General features: G+C 41.8%; 1 long non-coding RNA gene across 1 annotated transcript in view; it reads left to right on the top strand.

The window, feature by feature from the left end:
* Window positions 1–8,253: 8,253 nt before the first annotated feature.
* LOC136019038 (uncharacterized) overlaps window positions 8,254–23,869 on the top strand; it is a 108,215-nt gene continuing 92,599 nt past the window's right edge. Inside the window, exons 1-2 of the long non-coding RNA XR_010614720.1 lie at window positions 8,254–8,531; window positions 9,091–9,277. This is a non-coding gene — a long non-coding RNA (uncharacterized LOC136019038). The remainder of the gene's footprint in view (window positions 8,532–9,090; window positions 9,278–23,869) is intronic.

Here is a 23,869-nt window from a genome sequence, read left to right on the forward strand (position 1 = left end):
TTAATATTTATGTTCAGTGAAAGGGGTCACAATGGGGCTTAAATCACCAGTATTTACAACACAATTTGATATCCTTAGAGAAGGCAAACAGGAGGGATTAATTGCCGCTTCCATCACATATCTGCCATCTCTGGAATAAAAGTACTGCCCATCACTTACTCCATTGCTAACTCCTTTCGAGGGCCAGTTTTGTTTTCCTTTAGTCTCTGTGGAATGTGGAGCGGGTGAGCCAGGCAAATCCTCAAGGTGAAAGCATGGACAGTGTCGACAAAAAGGCTTTGGATTTTTTGACAGCACAGGGGTCTTCCAAGAACCGGGCAGTGTGCTGGTTAGTGAGCTGGGAAAATGGGAAATTTAATAGAGGTGAAAATGAGACACTAGGGAGAACAATGGAGCAGTCTGGTAAACATCTGAAATGTCTCTGCCCAAATGCTAGGAGTATAAGGGCTAAACAGGAAGAATATAAAGCCTGAGTACATATACCAAGCTATGAGTTAATCGGCTTCCCAGACACATGGAAAAGAGAAAGTAGGAACAGCAGAAGAAGGATTAATTGGCTGTGAAACATCAGGGAATTGGTAGATTGGGTCAAGGAAAGAGGAATACAGGCCAGCAAGCACTGACTTAGAGATTAGAGCAGAGGTGCAATGACAAGATCTCCTAAGGCAGGGAGAATATAAGAAAAAGGAAACATTAGAAGTGTGTGAGGACTTCATTAATGCCTTGAAATGAGAAAATACTGGCTTTAAAAAGTTGAAGCAGCAGCAGATGACTAAGAATGAGAACAGAATGATACCAAAGCATGTGTGGATGAAATCGTGAAGGTCCTGGCACAGAACGAGCTAGAGGTGGCTTCGGAACACACAAGGGAAGAGAAAGAAATCCTATAAATATTCTAGAAGGAATGAAAGGATGCGCTCCGTGCCACAGAAGGAGAGCACATGCAGAAAGTTGGAATTGTCATTGGCTTTTTAACTCCACTTATCACCAAAACAGTTGCTACTAGATATATATAACAGAAGTCATACTGATTCAGGAATGGGAATAGGCCAGAGCAAAGGGGTGTAGAGTAAAGCATCCTTACACTGAGTAAGTGAATTCAAACTGCTGGACCTGAGGGAATTCCCCTGCAGGTTGTCCAAGGAAAGCAGTCTGTGAACAGTTAGGAAAGGACTTCAGGAGCTTCTCCTATATTGAGAAGCTTCTGCAGACTAGAGAAGGACAAACAGGGTGCTTGTTTGTAAAGATGGCAAAAAGGAAGAGCCAGGAAATTTAAATCAGGCAGCTGAGCTGAGTGACTGCAGAGAATCCTTGACAAATTGTGAAACAAACAATTCATTAGCAACTATAGGATAAGAAGGTGGTAAAAGACAATCAACATGGATTTGTCAAGCTGATCCAATTCCCTTCTTTTATTGGGTAATTGGCTTAGAGGATAAGGCAGAAGTAACATATGTCTTTGCTTTAGGAAAGCTTTCAATACTTTCTTGCATTACATTTTCATAAGGAACTAAACAAATGTAGTTTATATGAAATCACTTTAAGGTAGGTGCATGCTAGCTAAGAAATTACTTACGAAGGCTAGGTTTCATCTCCATGAATGTTAGCCTTCTAGAAGGTAGGTGTCTATCTAAATTATTCTGTGCAGAGTAAATGTAAAGAAACAGACACCTCCAGAGGATCTGCATCTTCTCCTAAGATACAAGGAGAAGATCTTTTGTTGAGATATTTCCTTGCCTTACTAATCAAGCTAAACCACCTGTTCAGACAGCACACCCAGCTTTAAACCCACCCCAAGAAGGTGTCCCTCAGTTACACTTGCAGGGCATTATTTTGCTTAAGAAACTTGGACAATACCATGGTGATCCAGGGGGCTACATCCCAGATGAAACTGGGATCAGAATGCACACTCCCACTGGTGGCTGGTACCCAGGTAGATGTCAAAAGCCCTGGAGCGGGGTGCATACACTGAAGCCACTATGCCAGATGGCCTGACTGCGCTCAGTTGTGAGAGCTGCTTTGTACTTTTTAGCTTTACTGATGCGGAGAGAACATTTTGAACTGTCTAAGCCTAAATAACCTTGTGTCATTGGCACATGAACAGCAGCAGCACGCTGTTGGAACATAATAACAGGAGGGAAAGAGCAGTGGAATTAAATAAGAATTTAAATCTTCAGGTTCACAACTCAGAGCGAGAGGTTTGAGCTGTGTTATTTCCAGGAATTGGTTGAGTCATCTTTGAGAATAATGGATAAGATTAATTCCTTCGTGACTATAGCTGAATAAATTATTGCCAATAATTTTATTTATGATTTGACCAGTGCTATCTTCTTTTTTTCTACTGTGTATGATGCAGGGACATTAGCTGTATTCTGGGGGTGTGTGCCAAGTGTGCAGCGCCAGTCCTTGGCATCTAGCAGTCAATTTATTCCCTAAAAACAATTTTCAGTGAGATTAACCCAAGAGCAACTGAATGCAGGATCTGATCTGTCATATTCATGATTCATTTTGCACATCATCAAGTAGGAAGAGAGGAGGTAGAAAGAGAGAAAGTTATTTAGCTCTTCACAACAAACCCTTGTCTTCAAAGTCTGAGCTGCTACAGAGCTGTAAGCTATGGCCCACAGAGGGACATGACAAATGTTGCTTGGCAACTCCATGCCATCAATGGGAAGTGCTCTTGGGCTGAGCATCGCAAAGGGACCAAGAAGGAGAGTGAGACAGTGGCACACTGGGATGCTCCTGCTGTCCAGCCCTGTTAGACACTGCTCATGCCCTGGTAATGTGTGCAGATGCAGGCCAAAAAAGTCTTTTCTATTGGGTGAGAGACTAATTGCAGGTCATAAATGGGGAAGTGTCCCCTGCCTGCTTCCCAGGTACAAAGGGACTCTGTATCTATTAATATCCTGAAGGTCACTGCCTTTTTCCCAGTGTACCTAGCTGTGAGCATGTCCCAGAGGCCCTGCTGCTTGGTTATACGCCTTCAGGGATACAGAAAAAGGTCGTTATTCTTTGCAGCATCCCACAGCTACCTTGCCGTCTTTGTCAGAATATCAAGCCTTGGGCTAGTGGTGGTGTAGCCCTGAAAGTCTGAGGATGCCAAAGGCACCAGTTGTTAAAACTGGAACGCAGAGTTTTCAGGCACAGTATTCCTTTATCAAGTTTTGTCACTATTGCAGGATTATAAGTTAATTGAAAAAAGATTGACCTCACAGAGCAAACCCTATGTGGCTGCATGCTTCCACACCTCACCAAACTCCTAGCTATCTTCAGCAGCTAACAACTCCAGAATACACCTCTCTGTGCCTACACAGAGAGCACTGTTAGGATTATCTGGCCCAATGCTGGCATAAGAATCTAGAGATACTTGGCAAACTTCACAAGGAGTTCAGCAGACACTAGTTTGGGGCGCAAACGACTATTTTGTTTGAAGGTGGAAGTTCTGTTTTCCATGGTATAACTCCGGGGAGAGCAAAGTGCTCATTTTTGTCTGACTTAATGCATCATTAGACTGGCCATTTCTTCTTAGTGAGCCCTAAAGTTCTGGAGCAAGAAATGATGTTTGCACAGAGCGGGCTCTTCCTATTTACCCACAATTGCAGCAATCCTTTATGGAAAGTGCCCACACTGTAGTCATGCTGCAAGTGTTACCAAAAATGACTGCATGCTTTTAAAAGACCTGAATAACCTGTGAGGAGAATACATGTGAAATATCCCCTATGGTTCTTCATTAGAGTGGCAGAATGTCTTGGATGTTTGCAAGTAAAATAAGCTAAAAGTTTCTAACATATATTAAAAATTTAATTTCTTCTTTTACAAGCTGTTTTCTGCATCTTATCACTTGCAGGAATATACCTCTGTTTGCAAGGGGTGCTTACATTACGGGTTACATCTCTTCTACTCAAACATGATGTCTCCTCATTGCCTTCCTCCCTAAACACAAGCCTTAGTAGGTTGAGAAGTTTAATCCAGGTGTGAATGCTTCTGGCCTTCATGTTTATGTGCCATATGGAATTGCAGGATCACAGGCTATTGCTGCTTGTGGCTGCATGGGGCTTCTGACTACAAATAAGTACACCACCTTTTGTCTTCCTTTTATGTAAATAGGAAGAGGGTTTCATTAATTCTCTTATCTTTGTTGGTTTTTGGTTTGTTTTGGTTTTCAATTGAGGCTTTGCCTTTGTAAACCTTCTTTTTTCAGAGTCTCTTACACTAATTGAAACAATTACATGTTGTTTCCTGAGGACACGTTATTCATCCTGTGACACACTCAGCCTTATTCTGATCTTCCTCACTCAGGTTTTGTGCTGCCCAAATTCTATTCCCTTTTCCCCTTTCTTCACAAAGACGTGCTGGGGAATAAAGACCCCAACACCCATATGCTTTGATCTCCATCCAACAACCTTCCTGTGAAGACCACTTGCCCCACTGGGTGCAGGTGGGCATTTGGTCCTGCCTCAGTAGTGGGGAAAAGGACTTCTTCACTACATAGAGGGGAGAGATCAGAGACAAGCATCTTTCTTTGGCTTTTAAGGAGGTCACACCCTCTCTAGCTCTTGCTGTCACATGCATGCACACGTATAAATTGATATACCTGAGTCACTCTATATATCTATAGTCTTGACATCTCCACTTGATCTACTGAGGTAGGTGCCACTACCCCAGTTCCCTGTGGTTGCCCACCTGCTGCCTTCTGGTGCTGATTCAGTTGGCTTTGGGTTTCAAGCTAACATCCTACATGCAGTATTCATACAGAGACCAGCCAGAGGAAACTGGGATTTAGATTTCAGTCATTTTCCTAGTTCCTTTGGTTTCCTGTAGCTTTCAGTCTTCTCCCCCAGAGGCATTTCTCCTGCAGCACCCGCTCACTCTTGATTTCCTTTCACTGATGTTCACAGGCGGTGCAGAAAGAAGGCAGGCAAGGAAACCCTCTCTTCTTTTTGTCAGCCAGCCATGCCCACACCTCTGGGGGTAGGAGGCCAGAGCCAGGCCTGCTCCTGCACAGCACAGTTAGAATAGCTCTTAAAAAAAGTAATTACCTTTGCTTAAAATGTAAGGTCCCATCTTCTTTTTGTTGTCATTAATGTGGGCTGCAGGCTACGGGCTTTGAAGTGTTTCCTTTTGGCTCATCTCCCTGTTCTTTCTTCCTTTTTTTTTTTTTTTTCCCTCATTTTTCCTTTTTTTTCTCTTTTATTTTAATTCTCTCACTGATCTGCCCTTTCCAGCTCACACTGAGATTTGTTAATTTTCACATGCTTGCAAAAGCCTGGCTGGCACACTCCAGCTACCTGGCAGACTCTAAACAGGCAGCCAGTCACAGGAGCAAGCAAACAGGCAGCACATCCCTCTCATTAGCTGCCTTGACCCCAGCTTGGCTGCTCCAGAGGGAAAGAGAAGGGAATTGTACAGTCACCTTGCCAGAATGGTTTGTCCCCTCTGCAGAAAAAACACTCAGCAAGGCATGAATGAATGAATACAATGCTGTGTTTAATTAAGGATAACCAGAACTATTTCATTGGTGATCTCAGGCCCTTATGGGCTGATAGACATCTTTACATCACCTAACCTTGAGGGTTAGTACTTTGTTTCCCAGCTTATGCATGCAGTAACAGGACACCAGGCTGGACCTTAATGGCCCCTCTGGTATATCCATCTGTATTACCATCGCAGCTGATTGCTAGCTTGGGTTACTCCAGAAAGGAAATAGTAAGCTTTGAACGTGATTTCTCTCTCCTCTTGTCTGGACAATGGAAATGACTGGGATGCTCATCTCTTTGTTGCAAAGGGCTTCCCAAGTATTGAGCAAAGGTGTAAAATGGCTGAGTGACTTGATCAAGGTGATGCTACAAATCAGTTGGAGACCTAGGAGAAAATACAACTTTCCTGGATCAAAGCCCAGGGCCCATTGGACAATATTGGGCGCTTTGCTGTAGGCTATTCTTCGTAGATGTCATGCAAAGGCCAAAATTTCATTACATCTGTGGAACCATCTGCCTTGACCTTTGTCATCCTTAATCTCTAGTTTCTTTTCCCATAAAAGCACACGTGAATGCCTATAAGCAGCTTCTCTTTATCTCTCTCATGAAAGGCTGCCTGCATGAGGCTTCTGTCTAGTCTTCAAGGAGGAAAAAGTTGCTTCTTAGCTGAGGTGTTTGCCCCAGTTACAGGTATAAATTGGACTTGAACACGGCACTGCTGGGCCAGCAGGAGTGCTCAGGGAGGGAAAAACAAGCCAAATACAAATAAAATTGGGGATTAAAACTAAGCACTAATAACTACACTAATGTCTTGGATTTCAGAGTTCTTTAAATATCCCCTGTCCCGAGTGTCAAGGGATATGTCCCTTTGATTGCATTGCCTTCTGATACTAGGTCATCTAAATATTGCGCCTTGCTAGAGTCATGCTTCAGCATGGAGTGTTAAAATCACTTATACCTGCCTTATCCAGGGACTTTCTGTATAATGCTGCCATTCTCTTCCCCTTTTCTTCTCAAGCAGAAGCATGATCTTCCTTTGCAGGCAAGTGCTTTCTCCTAAGCACCATTTTTAGAATCTTCCCTTTTTGTTCTTCAGGCTGAAATTTCCTCTTTTTTTTTTTTTCTTTTTCAACAGAAAACAAGTACTAATTGAGGGAACTTATTTTAAAGTAATTGAAATAAATCCTCCAGCCTTAGATCTTGTCATGCCTCCAGCAAGAACACATCAGAGAGCTCCAAAAGTGTCCAGCGATGCATCTCTAGACTCCCTTTTGTAGCACGCTTGCCTTAGAACTGAAAGGTGAGCTCCCCCATGTACTTACTTGCGCAGCAATGCTTTAATTGCTGCCGTGTACTCACAGCAGAGAAGCTCATACAGATTTCTGCTAATGGAAGTGTTGGATCCCAGCTGGGTCTGGTCTCTGGGACACAGATAGCTTCAGAGAAAAGCATGAGACTGAGACAGTGGCAGCTCACTGGGTCCAGGAGGGGACTTGATGAACACAAAGGTCTGTCTTGCCTCAGGCACAGCAAGTCCAACTTCAGCCATATTATTAAATCACTGCGGTTTAATAAGCCACCATGTCCCACTGAGCAAAGGCAACTGATAACAACCATTATCCTCAGGTTGTGTCAAATGTGAGATAGGACGGGTGAAGCTGTAACCTCTTTTTGCTAACATTTTCTAACTTCTACAGCTGTGGCGATTTGATCTTGTGTCCCTAGCTTCAGAGTGACACAAAACAGATGAGACACAAACTGTATGTATCTGACTGGATGCATTTTAATCCTAGACAGCCTCCTGCTCAAACCTAAGTGCCATCATGGAGCTGGGGGCTGCATGTCCTGGCAGCCCCTGGGGTGAGCAGTGCGAGCAATGGTGTTAAAAACCTGCCCAGCCTCGAAGAAGCCCTTTGGGACTCTGGGATTTTCCTACATCAAACCTATATCTTTTTCTTCCTAAAATGAGTCGATGATGAATGTGACACTTTGGTTGCCATGGGAACACAGAGTGATGTTTGTGTTAGCTGTACTCCTTCCCTCAAGCAAGTGCTGCTGGCTTTAGGGATGGGTGTGAGCAGCACTGGTGGCATCCGTCAGGTCTTGCCCATGTGCTCTCCCAAGGGATTTGGGAGTTTGAAATCAGCCCCATTCATGTTACCAGAGGAAAATCTGAAGGGACAAGTTACTGTAAAGTAGGAAGATTTGTCTGTCAGATTGGAGGGAAATTGGTAAGTCCTGTCTGAAACTTCTGCTGCAGAATCTTGCTGAAGATCATAAAGGGAGTTCCAGGCACCTAGAGACCAATAGGCACCCGCATAAGGAATAGCTGAAAGTTTTTATTGTGGGGAAAAAATGGAGCCCTGAGTTCCCCTTGTAACTCTGCTACTGGTGCTGCTCCAGCATTACAGGGGGACTGTCAGGGACCACAGCATTTCTACCACACCCCTTCTTCCTTCAGGTTTTCATGCATTCCCTACCTCCTCATTCCTTTACACATGTTCAATTGCTGACATCCACGCTCTTCACCTCTCCTGTCTATCCTTAGGGGTTTCCTGAACCTCAGCTGGGAAATAATCAGGAAGCACTTTCATGCTGTTACAAAGCCATTTGGAGCTTTCAGAAAGACAATTTGCGAAGGCCTCCTCATTGTCCCTGCTGTTTTGCTCCTCTCACACACCTCCCTTTAAATCCTCACCTAGTATCATTTTATCAGAGGAAACAATATATTTGTAAAGGCCTTACAGAAGTAGGTTTTACTGAAGCAAAGGGAAGGGATGAGGTTGCAGTTGTGTTTAGGAGACAGGTGAAAGCCATTCTCAATCTGTCTCACTAATGGGAGTATCAGAAAGGGTGGGAGTCTCCCAGGAGGAGATAAAAGCAGGGCAATGTAGGGATAGTTGAGGTGTTTTTGGAGGGAGGGCAGGGGATGATGGGGATTGTGGTATAGGCAGTACGGATGCTCTGAAGAACTATGAGAAAGAGAAAAATGCCACCCAGGGAATCTATCCAGGTGGTTATAAGCTAGGATTTAGAGGAACAGCTTGCAGTATGGTAAGTGTTAGTCTCTAAGACCTGTCAGAAGTTTGGTAAAGAGCAGCAAGAACAGAAGAAATAGATTAGGCATGTGAAGCTTGTTTCTAGGAAAGAAATTCTCTTTTCTGTCTTTCATAAATCTTTGCCTCTTCACCACTTTAGCTGCTCCCTGCATTCTCTAAGCAGGCTTAGTGTTCATATGTGGCCAGAGGGTTTCAATTTGAGCTCCAAATAATAATAATACATTCCATAAAGTGATTCCATGTGGAGAGTGGAGATAATAGTGCTTTATGTTTACACAGTAGTGTCCATGAGACTTGGTTGGGCAGACTGAAGAGTAGCTTCTCACCTGCTGCTGAAGTGCAGCTTGCTCTTGTTGAAGTGCAGTGATGCTGCACTTGCTCTGCAGTAACTACACCAGGAATATGGTGAGGAAACTTCTCTGGGTAAAGCTGTGGAGGAAAAACTAGGTAGAGAAAGGAAATGTGATTCTTCATGCTGTATTTTAGCCAGGATGTTGAAGCTAAACATCTGGTTAACTAATAAAAGAGCTGCAACAGTACTGTACTCCCTACAGCCATGCTGGGACACTGGATTCTGTTGTTGGAGATGAGACTGGTTCTTCCATTATGACCTCATTGCCACACATTCCAAGACTGCCTGAAAGTGGCTCACCTGAGTGCTGGACAGTAGCTGCTCAAGAGCCAGCCTGCCCCTGCAGCAGACCCAACGCCTGGTTTACACAGTGCTGCACTCAGACCAAGGTATGTCCTTGTGTTTCATCCAGCATAAGGAGAGCAGGAGCTGTGTAATAGCTCTTCTGAGTTCACTCCTCCTTTCTGTTAGTTGGAGGTTCATGTGCTTAGGAAGAGCAGAGAGAGGAGCATATCTGTTATCACCTCTTTGCCTGTTTGACGTGGGATGTTTCATGTTTGTTTCCATGTGTGAAGGTCATCGCAGCTGCTCTGTCCTATGGCTGGCTCACACGCAAGTAGCGCTAGGACTTGGCTCTTTCAGAAGATAAGAATCTATTTGTTGGTCAGCCAACTCTGTTGGGGTGGGAGGACCTTGTGATGGCTCTCCAGTGTGATTTCTGGTGGGAATTATGTTATTAAGAGGTTTTGGCTTACTGGAAGCAATGGCTGGTTTTGTGTTTCTCTGCAATACTGGAAATCCTGGAAAAACTCCCCTCTGTCTCTACCAACTCTGTCCCTCAAAGGTGAAGTTCTTCCTTAGTGCCTGTGTTTTACCTAACCAAAATGGGAAGTTTCTATACTGAAGCTTTTAGTACTGCTGTTCCAAGTGTCAAGGGCCATGTGTAAGAATGTGATCGTTTTCTGCAAGGACAGAAGAATGTGTGTCTTTTCCTTTATGGTACTATTGTCTTGCTGAGCTGATTGACCACACGAAAGGCTGTCACCTCTGGCTGCCCCCTTTACACCCCTATTTCTCTTGGTTGTTAGAGGAATATACAGTTATCAGCTTTAAATCTCACTGTGGCCAGATACCTTTTCTCTTTTTGCTGCTTCTTACAAAAGCACAGCATTAATAGAATTAGCTCTGCTTGCCAAGCAGATGAGCATCGCACAGTTTACAGAATTCCCTGTCACAGGTATACCAGGGACATGAAGTGTTCCGGAAACAAGCTGAGGCTGTGGCTTCCCATCAAACTTTGCATCAAATCCAGTTTAAAGAGAAGGACCTTGACATGCTTCCTGTACCCACACTTGTGGGAATTCCTTTTTCCCTGGTTTACACAAGATTGTGCAAAGAAGAGGTTTAACACTGGAGATGCATCTCTTAGAAGGACTCAGAGTGGTTTATTGCATTATCATGGACCCATGCCACCTTCACCAGCAAAACAGCTGAGTTCTGTGGATGTGGGATGGAGTGACACAGTTCCAGGAGGACAAAAGTAGAGGTCTGCCCCTTTTGTATTGGCAGGAGGAGGCACTGTTCATCTGTGCCTCTAAAGCAGTTGAGCTCCATGTACTGGCTGGAATCCAGCTGGACTAGGACTAGAATATAACCTTCAATTACATGCCCTCGGAGGCATGTAATTGAAGGCCCTCTCTTGATTGCCTGGTCTTCCCACTTGTTCACAGGTTGGTGCTCTGCTGTGAGGCAGGAAAGGGCTTGAAATGATGTAGTGGAGGGATGTCTAGGCTGGAGGCTGGGGTCCTCTATGGCTGAAAGTGGGTGTTTTGTTTTCCTGAATAAAGATTTGGCAACATTTAGTTCCTGACATCTCAAGCTTCTAAAGGAAGCATTGGTTTGGTTTGCATCAGAATCTAAGTTGGAGGATGAATTACATTCTTCCCTGTCTCCTTTCACCCTGGTTAAGCTGGGGGATGGCTAACCTGGGTTAAGATGGAGGAATATGATGGTTTTATCTTTTCTGTTCATCTTTCAGGCTTTTCACCACCATCTTCTTGAATGCTTAACAGACCCAAAGCTTTCTGCTTCCCAGGGACCATCTGGCTGGAATATATCTGATTAGATAAAGTCCTGTAGCTCTACCAAGTTCAGGGTCGTAAAGTTATTCCAAATAAAACTTCCTCTTGTGTTTTCAATCGGACACAACAGCAACCTTCGCTTCCTGCCTGAAACTCTCATTGATAGCATTGGTGGGTTGTCCACTAAGGTCTCCCAGCATCAAGACACAACTCTTCCCTTAGTTCTACATGCATCAAAGCACTCGTACAACCCTCCCATATGTCTCGTATGCTGAGTTTTCTACTTCTGAGAGAACTTCCGTGTCCCTGGTGCAGGGAAATGGATGTATATCCACTTTCATGGGGACTTCATTTGAATTTTTGCTTTGTGAGGTTTTCTGGACTTGTGTGATTTTCCTGTTCTGATTTGCTCCTTTGCCTTTGCTCCTAGTCCCACCACCTGGTATGGCTCACATGCAAAATCTCTCTGCCTCCTCAGTGTATACGCCCTTCAAATATTTGTAGACATTTATCACTTCCCCCCCTCCCTGCTTAGTCATCTCTCTGCCAAGCTAGACATATTTAGCTCTTCTAATCTTTCCTTACAACCCAGTCTCTCCAGCAGTCATAATTCATTTCTCCTTGCTCTTCTTTGAATACTTTCCAGTTTGTCAGTCCTTAAAAAAAATCTTAATGGGGGTGTTTTAATAGGAGAAAAAAAAGCAAACCAAACCAACAACAACAACAACAAAAAAAAAAACATTAAGAAGAGAAACTTCCTGAAAGAGAGAAGGTGTTTTTGGCTGCAAGTCACTGGTAACAGACAAGAGCCTACTGGGATCAGGGAGATCAGGGAATTCCTCCTGCAAATTGTAGGTAGGTGGCTTGGACAAAGAGTTGTCCCCTCTTCTCTTCTGAGTTGCCCTGTTCCGACCCCTGAAATCTGTAAGAGAAGGTATCATCTTGTATTATTTCTGTGTGTATTTCTACAGTTGTGCTCTTAGCATGACAGACTCTTAAGTGTCCCTTGCTCAGCTTCCCACCCGTCGCCTTCCTCTCAGGCTGAAGGCTTCACCTATGAGTGGTATTCTAGTGGGCTGTGGGGTGCAAGTGCTTCAGAGAGAGTGGCTATATCTTATCAGTGCTGAATCTCTGTTTCTCAGCTTTGTTCTTCTTCAGTACTGGTAGGCATGGTGCCAAAGGATCAGCAGCCACCTCCTTTTTATCTTGGGAAGATTTTTCCCTTCTGGCCATTTGTTTCTCCCTATGTCCAGGCTCTATAAAAAGGAATATAATTTAAAATGAGTCCTGTTTCTAGGAGCCCAGATGGACTTTTTTCTTTCAAATAACCAGCTCGACAAATTCTTTAGCTAGAACCTTGTTAATTAAAGCTTCACCCCAGAGGGGTAGCCTGGAGATGCTGTTCAGTCTCCACCTCCCGTACTGAACTCTACAGTGTTTTTTGAGGGATTCCTGGTATCTCACACTGGTAATTTGTGTTGTCTGAGACTATGTTATGTGAGCAGAATTGAAAAGAATGATGGGGAACAGTAAGTGTTCTTTTGCTCATTAACTACAGCAAGGTCTGCAGCTTGACCATCTGTATTAAGAGCTTTTTAAATATGCCCCATCACCATCTAGTGACCTTCAAGGGAGCAGCAGTTTATCTAACCAAGAGATGCTGTCAAATTTACTAGGCTGTGATGGGTATTGGTATCAAAATGCTTCCAAAAGCAGTTGCAAACTTATGCTATCTGGCACATTTTCACATGGTATAATCTAGATTTCACCTGCAATTGCAAAACAGTTTTCATCTGGAAGAATTACAAGGTGGAAATACTGTGATGTAAAAGGAAGGAAAGCAGAACCAAGAGTAGATACTTATCAGACATCTGTCTTCTGTTTTGCTTGTATTCTGAGAGCCCAGAGTTCAAGTAGAAATGTGTAACTTTGCTGACTGAGAAGGAAGTGTTTCTCTGTTGTGGTATGAAGGCCATTTCAATCTATTAAGCCAAGCTACAGAAAGAAAGGGAAAGCAAGGGCAAACAAAAGCAGTGTTGGTTGAATAGGGGAATTTATTCCCCTATTTCCATTTTTCTACATGTCAGGCTGTGCCACCAGCTGATGCCACTATATCATCATAACATGTAGGAACAAGAAACTCAAAACTTCTTGAGCAAATAGCAAAAGCTGCTATTGCTCTGACAATGGATTGACTTTCCAAGCTGTCTGCTAAAGCAGCCTTGGAGAATCATGCTGATCAATGCATTACAGATATACACACTGGATATTAAATAGGAGAGAGAATGCATTTACTGTCACTTGCAGGTTGCCTTTCACCCTTCTAGTTGTCACAGCATTCAGAAGCATTAAACAATGGGTCTTTGTCTACAGCAAGAAAAACACTCCCTCTGTCACAAGCTTAGGCACGAGAGACAAAAATCATTCTGATAAATGGCTAGAAAGAGAAGCAGTATGCATTTTCACCAGCCTACTCTTACACACTTGTTAGGGGGCCTGATTCTTGAAACAGCACCATGTCACCACTTTAGCACCTTCAAACTGTTTATTAGCATCATCATCCCAGCAGCAGGCTGGGCTGGCTGTCTGCTGCCTTTGATGCTGTTGCAAACAAGCTTGTCTTTCCCGAAGGAATTAGTCTAGCTGGTTTCAGTCTGTCATGTTTGTCTGCTACTGTCATTCACATTTAGAAAGAGGGTGGGGTTTTTCTCTGTTTGTGTTTTTGCTTTATAAGAATATGCAGTTGCTTAAGATCTATTTGGTTGACAAAGTGTTTTACAAACAAACTGTACATGGGAATCACTTTGTTCGCAGCTGAAATGCAAAACAATTTTATTGCAGAATCTCAAGAGGCAGATGAGGTATGGTTCAGTACAGCATGACTTGAAGTATTTGGCTGAATAGAGGTGGCATTACTACCATATTTAAAGCAAAGCAAGCATTCAAATGCTTTGAGCCGAGGTTCATTCAACGAGTGACCTCTTATTTAAGTACAAATAAAAGTATTGAAGCTTGCACCATTTCTAGCTATTGGCACAAGAAAATTGTTTCTAAATGAGTATCCATGAAGTTTAATGGTTATTTCTACCTGTCAGGTGTCCCCTTATTAGCTCACCCGCTGCAGTGACTGTTATAAAAGTCTGTGTGAATTTTATTTACTCAGTCCCTCTTTGAATGGTTATTATTCGTTTTTATATCTGTCTTTGAAATCAGCTCTGTATCAGTTAAAGTTCTCTGAACTTTAATAACTAATGCAAAGGCAGATCAGGTTTTTCCCTACTCCCATTCCCAAGGTGTTCCTGAGCAGAGACGTTCAACCCCTGGCCTCATTTCCATTCATTGTAATGGAGTGATAACAAAACGCATGGCCGACTTCTCTAATTAGTCTTATGTTCCTTAAGGTCTTTTGCTGTTGCCTGCTATTCTCTCTCATAGCTCAGCTTTTTGGGTTTTGTTGATATTTCCCTAAACACCCTTAATAGTTCTCCCCCTCTTCCAAATTATCTCTTTGGGCATGAACTGATATATCGCAAACAAAGCAATGCAATATTCATCATTAATTGATCATGATCTTTCCTGGTTTTGTTATTGCTGTTGGGTTTTATTTTAATTCCCACTGTTTAGGGGAAAATAGTTTAATTGTATTTAATACCCTAACTTTTAAATTTTTATTAAACTAAAATGCAGATGTATATTCAGTATAGCTTTCCTGAGCTTTTCTTGTGGATTGTTCATCTCACTTTAATGAAATAGGGAAAACACAGAAAGGAATTTAGAACAAAAAGATGAGCAGTTCATTGTCCCACAGTTCGTACCATCAGGAAATAGTGGGGGACAGGGATTTTTGTCTTTAAAAGCAATATATCATTGTTCTGCTCTCCAGTAAGCATAAATGAGAGGTGAAGAAGAAAAAGGAACAGTGTTTGTAGATGATGGAAAGCTGAAGCTCTTCTCCTCACACTAGGAGTCGGCCTCCTAGGAGATACTGTCTCAGACCAGGTTTGTTCAAGGGAAGGCTTATTATATGGAATTGTGTCACTGGGGAGGAGTTGTATAAAGAGATAATCAGAGTCCTCTGGCACTAATTACCTGTGCTCTATAGAAATCCGTAGCTCCATTCAGATCCTTCCTAAAGGAAAATCTCAGAGGAAACAAGCGAAGTCTAGTTCTGCAAGTGCCAATTGAGATGCCAGCGAGCAGGGAAGTCATGGATTAAAGCGATCAATTTTCTGAGGCCTACTACCATACTATTTGACTTGATCATTCCTGCCCTCTCTTCCTCTTTTTGCATTCATGCATTGAAACATAGCAAGAACATAATAACAGCATTTCTCATGCCTCCTTTACTCTGAAATCTCTCGGTGCTTGGCCAATATTGACTGATGATATTTCCAAGGCACCTAGCTATCTATATAAAGATTTTAAGGTTTCTCATCACAATTCGAAGGGATGGTGATGAACAGAGTATAATATCAAAACAGTTTTCAGCGGAAGGAAATCATTCCATCTGTTAGCAAATGATTGAAGGATTCATGACTTGGTGTTTGGAGGAAGTCAGGATAACAGCTGTCAGAAAAAGGCCAACTGCTATTTGATCAATGTTCAATAATAAGATTTAGGCTCAAAATTTTTAGTGTTTTACAATTGAAAGCATTTAAGGTTGCAAATAATTGCATTTGTAATTCCTTCTTGCAACTTTGGAGAAAGAGAATGAGGAAATCTTGGAGACAAAGTAATGAAATCCTGATAGAGAACATTCTGGAACAGTAAATCTGAAGAACACTTTCCTACCCAGCAGGAGGGAAGGATGAAAGCAATTTGAATCTGGGTTAACCTTTAAATCAGAAATATCACTTGGTGCATGTTTGTACTTCAGGATTCTCTATCATTGTTGCTGAATATACTACCCAACTGTATTAGAGACACATATACAAAGTACTCAATTTAAGTGAGCACAGATAAGAGGCAGGTCTTGCCACTTTGATTCATGCTGCCAATAATTTCAACCAGAGTACTCCAGGAGTACAGTACTACTCAGCACAGGGTACAGCCTGTTCCTGTATTTATGGAGAAGTCTTAATGCTCTGTAGAAAATCGCTCCTGCATGGGTCTGTTAGTGGTTTTGCTTCTGTGCAGCAATATGAAAAACAGCACAGGAGGTTAACAGCCAGGTTCACCTTAGACTTCCTTTGTAGAAGAAACTAGGAAGACCACAGCTCTCTGTGCCAAGGCTTGGCTATTGCTTGTTGCAGGGGGATTAGACTAGATGACCTTTGAAGGTCCCTTCCAACCAAAACTGTCCTATGATTCTATCTCCATGCTCAATTCATGTCATTGAGTCTTTTTTTACCTCAAAACCTGAATTAGTGCAGTTTTACTATGCCCCATACCTGTCTTGACACTTTTCAGCCAGGAGGCTGCTCTGATCTACATATCTTAGCACATTATTTTGCTTTCCAGTCTATGACTTTTGTCTTAACTGACCCTGGAAGTTATACTTGAGCATATGACTCTCCCAAGAGGGACTGGTATAAACAGTCTTAATATGTAGTCAGATCCAGCTGTTTAGAAATACACTCTTAAAGACTGATCCAATAGCACTGTTGCAACACCACTGATTGCTGAACTTTGGTTCTCTGCTCTTTGTCCTAAATTCCTTGCAACTTGAAAGCATTCAACACCTACCAGCCAAAATCCTTATCACCAGAGCAAATTCAACATCTGCCAAAGGTCATGAGATAAACGAGGAATCATCCCAATAATACCAAAGCAAAGCATTAAAAAGGATCAAGAGTTCATTGAGTAGATCTGCAAAATAATTTGCTTTTCAAGTCTCAGGCAAGCTGCTGTGTAATTTCTGTCTGTAGATTCACCACTGTGATGTTTATTATCTGATTATCAGTATCTACAACCTTCCTTGTGCTAATGCACATTGTCTTCCTGACTCTTGAATTAGTGAGATGTGTCTGACACTGAATTTGCAAGTAATTGCTAGGGCTTCCCTCAATGAAGCATCTCTCAGGACACTTTTGGAAATTAAATGTTCCCTCTCGAAGAGTTATTTGCTTACTTCATCCCTATCTTATTAAATAATTATCAAGTAAAAATGTGTAATTTGAAATATGTGTCATGTTTAGGAAATGAAAGAACCAGAGATGACAAGGTTCTCTGTGGATTAATGTTATTGTATTGCCTTACCATCTCTCAAATAGGCAATCTCCCACATTCCTGCTAGGACCTAGCCAGACTCAACTGACCATCTTTGCATGTGCTCCCATTCAGTGCTGCTTTGAGATATGTCTTGAGTTCCTTCCAAGTCCCACTAAAGAAACAATGGGCTAAGTGATGCCCTTTGAGTCATTTGAGCCTTGACTGAAGGAATTGGATTTGCCTTATGCCAGGAGCGTTGTTCCCAGTGATAAATTTAAGCCTGGTGGATGGTGTTTACAAGTTACAAAACCTACATTTACAGTATTAAACATTACAATTTAAAATATCTTGTACTCTATAAAGCTTGATCCCACTACAGTTCTTGAAGTGTTTACAATGAACTGTAAATATTTATAACAGTGTGATTATAGTAAAGTTACTTGAGGTTTACACAGTCAAAAGCAAGATCATAATCTGGTTCATTGTCCCTTCACTAAAGGATTTTACAAGGTAGGGAGCAAACCTAAGGATATTTATTCAGTGGTAACTTAACCAGACAAATTAGAACTCCTTGTACTGCAGTCAGATTTTGGCACAAGTTTAATATGAAATATATTCATTTTCTACTTAAAATAAATGTGCTTGGTTTTTGTTCATAATGAGTAGTTTGCTTTAGCTTCAGTTCATTTGCTTTCCTTAGCTCAACGACATTTTGATGGCTCAGCCTTCGTTTTAGTAGTCATAGCTAGAAGAAATTGAATATGAGTAAGGAAGAAATAGAGGTCTTTCTCATGTAATGTCTGCTTAGGCAGAATGCCTGATGTTAAACATGTGCCTCTTAAAGTAGGATTTTTTTCTTTCCTCTGGCAAATCTACTTTCTTCTCCAGAAATAAACACTTAATTGTATAAGCCAAAACATCCTATGCTTTAGTATCTTATCAGCGCTTGTAAATGCTAGAAAACAGTTTTCCAGCTGTCACTTCCATGTTTGCTTTGTTTTCCCTCTACCAAAACATCCCTTGGTTTGTTTGGTTGCTTATGGAAGTGCTGGTTTCCTGTAAAAAAAACTTGGTTTGTTGTATATATACAAGGGCAAAGGTAGTTGCTATCTGCAGAAGCAACTGTGAAATGGAAATCCATTAATGTGGTGGCATGGCATGCCTCTGTGGGAAACACGTAGTTACATTCAGCAAGAATGTATGTCATCTTCCATGCTTTGATTCTCTTGTTTGTTAGGAAAGGAGGGTGGGGGTGGTGGAAACCATGGCAAGTGTAAATGGGTATCTTGATCTTTACTCCAACTGGCATTATTTTTCACAAGAGCAAGGGAAAAGGGTTTTTTTTTTCCTTAGTTTCCTGTTGGCTGTTTCTTTCATGTGGTTCTTTTTCCTTATGCTGTTTTTGTTTTTCACACTTACTCATGTTGAGAGCTGTTCTTCTGTGGCTGTATTGTTGTAGCATTTAGAGCACTTTTTTTGTCTTATAGCTGGCCTTTCATGTGATATAAATGGTTAGTAAACTGATGCTTCAGCCAAATTAGTTTGAATTTCATGTTTTTATGAAGGCATCTGTTACTTACATCAGCAGAACGAGGGCCGTCTTGCTCATTAATAGTTTCTGGCAATGAACCTAAAGGGTGGACAGTGCACAGAGCCATCTTGGCCACCCCTGCGCTATCAAAACAAGTCTGAGATGCAGGATCATTGGTTAACATTTTGAGATGCGCATCACTATATGGTTTATGTTGGACAAGTTCCTTGCTTGTTGAAGCCTTTCTATTGTTTATCTATGAAGAAAACTGTAACAGAAGTTACTTAAGAGATTGTACATGGGCATACCTTAACCTTTTGTGGCTGTTTTACAAGCGAAAACTTACACACTCCTACTCCTAGAAAAGATGTGAATATTCATACATACATACAAGTTTGTGTATTTATAGGCAGGAGTGGAATCAATTGTGAAAAAGACTGGTCCTTTTTCATGTGAAAGGGCAGAGAATCCATAGTGGAAAAAGTGAAGACACTAACTCAAAATTCACATGGAGCTTTAGTGCCAGAGCTGGGAGTGACAACAGGCATCCAATTTCCATCCAGGTGACTGTCTGCTGCAGAAGCTAATCTCTCCATGGGCTGTAGAGCGGCAATAAATAAGGAAACATTACTCTGAGTTAGTAAGTGACAGGAGGAAGGTGTGTTTGTTCTTGTCCACCATGGAATGATCTATTGTTTGCAAGCAGATTGTAACTTAAGAACTGTAGAACAGCATTTCTGGCTTTGTGCTTCACTTAATTACAGAACAGAGCAGACCCTGAGGCGCTGTACAAATTTTAGGACCCATGAAAACTAAACAGTAAGCCAATGTAAATTAACAGGTCCTCTCAGGGATTAAAAAGACAGGCTCATTATTTTTTCATTCTGCTAAAAGTGGCCAGTTTCCAGCAAGAATCATAATAAAAAAATTAGAGCTCGATCTGAGGCAATTTGCTACCAGTTGCAATACCTGATAGGCCTCCACATGTTGAGGAGCATCATCTAGTCTTGGGTATAACTAACTCCAGGGAACACAACAGGAATCTGTCGCCCTGGGGTCTTTTAGTAAGGACATTAATCTAGCTAGTATATATCATAAAGAAGGTAGAGCATAGGGAAGGAGGGGAAAGTTTCCCATGTGTTTGATATAGTATATACTTCACAAAATTATTGAACATCTGTGTACAATATATGTGGCAATATAAAAACATTCTTTTTAAGATATTTCAAAACTGGCTGTTTTCAGCATTGCTTTAAATATATAATATGTGCTTGTATGTTTGACACAACATTCTGAAAATATTCTATATTCAAAGTATAATGAGTAAGATTAATCACAGGGAAAGCAACATTTCCCATGTTAGCAATGCTAATGAATAAAATATATGACATTCCTGGATTGCTTGCTATTATTATTTGCCTTTTGCAATTTAACTAGCAAGCAGGATTATTTCTTACTGAATTTTTGTGTTTGCAGCTAAGGTTCCTGGGCTATCTAATAGCTGTTTGGAGACCAGTCTTGAAAGAGCTAGAATATTGCTCTGGCTTGCAATGGGCAAGTGTCTGTGCTAACAACCCTTTAACAGTAATGCAATCAGCTTGACTAGTTTGTGCAATATTTTTTTCACTGGAGCTAGCTGTGTGTCATGGGTACAAGACAATAGATTGTTCTGCTTTAGCAAATGGTATGAACCATAGAACAAAACAGTTGTTGCTGAGGATTCTGCGCCTATACTGTATGTATTTCAAGGGGTATCCCTTAGGCAGCTCTGTCCTGGCCTTAGAGACTGAATACTTGTTAGTAGTTGAAGCATTTAAATGCTCCTGGAGCATAGCTTTAAGTTAAGTGCCATCCAAAAGCAATTTGGTTAACACACCCAAAAGCGATCCAGCAAAACTACTCCACAATGTGAGCTGAAACACGTAAGTGGGAACAACCTGGAGATGCTCTTCAAAAGCACAGTGCTGACAGAAAGTAAAACATAAATGCAGGTGGATCAAATGTCCCAAAGGAGAATCGTTTCACCAGGTATTTAAAGAGAAAATTTTACGTATCACTATCTTAAAAGTAGCCAGCTGTATTGATTGGTGGGCAGGGAAGTAGAGCAGGCTGACTGCACACCTCTGATTATTAAGAGCTCTTTGTTTTGGTGCTTATTATTGCTTGTGTTTTCTTCTTTGTGGACAAGGGGATGCTCCCAAAAGCAGGGTGATCAATTAAATATGCTGCAGTTACAGTAAATGCAAACAGGTTCTTTAATTATTGCTAGCACAAATTATATAGTGCAAGCACTATTGGAAACAATAGGAGGTAATGGTTCTTTGTAACAATTGTCCTAATGAAGGATGATGAGTTTCATTTGGGTAGTGGAATTTGGTGTGGGCACTGGGGTCTCTGCCAACACATCCTATTACAGGATCAGGACCCCCAACAATAAATGGTTCACATTCTTGGAACTAATGTCTGTAATGGGAATAACAGAAGTGGAGATAATAATAATATATTACCTCAACCACAGAAGTGCAATGAAGGATTAATTGAATAATGGACCAAATTCATCTCTGATGCAACTGTGCTGATCTGACCAGCATGATTCTGCCTTCATGTTAATAAAGCACATGAAAAAATAATCTTTATAATTCTCACTTTGCTATTATTATTAATGATTGTCTTACAAAACCAGAATGCAATTTGGAAGTCTGGTTTGCTTCAGATAAAAGTTTGAAGTCTTCGCTGGAAGCTTCCCCAAACTTTTGTCAAAAATGCTGATTAGCAACCTCAAGGGAATGAGCTTCCTTGCTAGATTTCAGTGCTGCTGCTTAGTTCTGGGCAAGGCAGAAGCAGTGTAAGAACAAGACTTTCCTAAGGAATTTCTCTGTATCTGGTTTCAGTTAAAATGTAATACAGGAAACTTAACAAAGGTGTGTTTTCTACAGCAATCATGTGAATGTCTTCTAAGTATATACTATCATCTTTAGTCTTATTGAACTGTGCCTGAATACATGAGTTTTTTCATTTCTCTTTGATTGCCCACTGAAACACATTACTCTCAGTTTATACCTAATACAAAGAGAAACTGGCTTTAGGAATAAGCGAGCCAAGTAATGGTGGATCTGCCAGCTCTTTAACCTGTGCCAATGTCAGGAATAACTGGCTGACATTTGATGACTCTTCGAGGGATATGGACAGACAAATTTTGGCCTTATGTATCCACAAAGTTGTATTTTGGAGCTGTGGAGCAGTTTAAGGTTGCTTGCTATCTTCTTATTGTTGTTTCACTGCTTTCTTGTAGACTTCTGCAGGATTGCTGCTTTTCAGGTTGTCATCATTTGAGACCCACTGACATATTTTTAATGTCTGGGCCTAAAGTGTTAATGCAGTGCAGTCAGCACATTGGCAGAAAGAGGAGAATAAAAACACAGTCACAGTCTTGTTGCAGGGGATGGATGATGACTGCTGAGGGCCACAGAAAGTGTCACTTGGAAGACTTTTGCACAGGGGCTGATAGGGGCTAGAAAAGTGAATGCTGCTGGCACTGTCTCCCTATGGTTTCTTGTAAGACACGTGAAAGTGCTCAGTAAATTTATATATAATCTGTTGCTTAAATGTTTTCTGAAACAAGAACAAAACCTTATTTCCTCCAGAGCTCCAGTACCTACCATTGGCTTTTGCTTAAATTGGGTAGGCAAAAGAAAGCACAGCCAGAACGTGTTCTGTGAAGGTGGTGAATCAGGGAAGCAGCTGCACAATGCGAGTGTCTGACAGTGAGGATAGGTATGCTCGGGAGGTGACAAATTAAAGTGTTTTAATCCAATTTATCCAGAAACCATCTGCTAAACCCAGGTTGGCAAGGTCACATCTGTTCGCATTGTCTCCATCTATGCCTGACCTAGAGCTGACCTTCAAGTTTATAGGAGAAATGAGAGGCGAGGAGGAGCCAGGGCATGGGAGAGGGGAGCAGTTCGGTGATTGGAAACAGCGAGCACTGAGCGAAGGGAAGGTAAATTCTCTGTTTCTGCAGTGATGTGCAGTCATTAAAGATCTGTAATGGAAACTTTATCAGCTGTCGGTTCAGAACAACTTCAGCAAATAATCTTGAAGTCTCCATGGGATGTTCAAGGGAAACAAACAGTAATAACTACACTTTCTTTCAGAGCTGTCCCCATTGCAAGGCAGGGGTAGGAAGATGCAGTCAAACTCTTACACTCGCTGCCCAACAAGCAGGGTCATGAGAAGACAGTGTGAATATGACAATGGCATGCTGGGAACATTGTCTGCAGCAGGCTCCTCCATCAGATACTATTCCATGTCAAATCCAGGTCTTGCACAGCCCTACACACCTTAATAACAATTCTGCTTCCCAGCTTCTTGTATTTTAATGTAGGAATGTCTAAATTCCAGCATTATTAGCAAGGCCTTTCTCAAAAGAGTTGGACTTAAACTTGGCATGCAAATACCTGTGTTAAAGCATATTTCGTTGACCACTGGGGATTTCCAATGCTTTTTTGCACTCTTCCTGCTGGAAACAGTGACATTCTTTAAACCACAGTATTATGGGCTGCTAGTCCTGCTACACAGGCAAAAGTCCTCAGCAATCGGGAAATTGGAAGGAACAGCTGGATTATTAAAAGAAGATTGCTATGAGCTAACTACAGGAAGGGAACCTCAACATGAACAAGCTGCAAGGTGGGATCCCCTGAGTATCCAAGTTTTAGCTTTGGAGGCATTGTGGAAACTAGTTCATATGAGCCTTGATTAAATGGGCTCAGTTGAAGACATTTTCCATGAGTTCTACCCTTAACAACAAAGCTGGGATTGTGATATGAGAGTGTAAATATGCTGACACTCTCATGCCTCCATTAAAACCCAAGGTCATGATGAGAGCTATTGTTGATTTGAGTGGCTCACTAACAACAGTCCCTGTTTGATGTCTTAAGTAGGAATGCTTGAAAAACAAGCTCAGGAACATATTTTGCCCAGTCTTTTGTATTCCCTATACTCACAGTCTCTGACTCCCTCTAAACCCCAGTTTCATGAGCTATGCCTGTCTGCTGTGCCTCTTCAAGATGAGGAAAGATGACTTCCTAAAGCAGCTCCCTCACCCTTACAACCCAGGGATTCCTGCTTGAGCACTGCTGCTAGTGACTGTAGGAGGTGGTGGTGTCTGGGGGAAGGAGGCATCTCTTAGCCTTATTAAAGCCTCATGAATTTTAGAGCAG

This window comes from Lathamus discolor, chromosome 8 (genome assembly GCF_037157495.1).
Source record: "Lathamus discolor isolate bLatDis1 chromosome 8, bLatDis1.hap1, whole genome shotgun sequence".
Classification (NCBI taxonomy): Eukaryota; Metazoa; Chordata; class Aves; order Psittaciformes; family Psittacidae; genus Lathamus; species Lathamus discolor.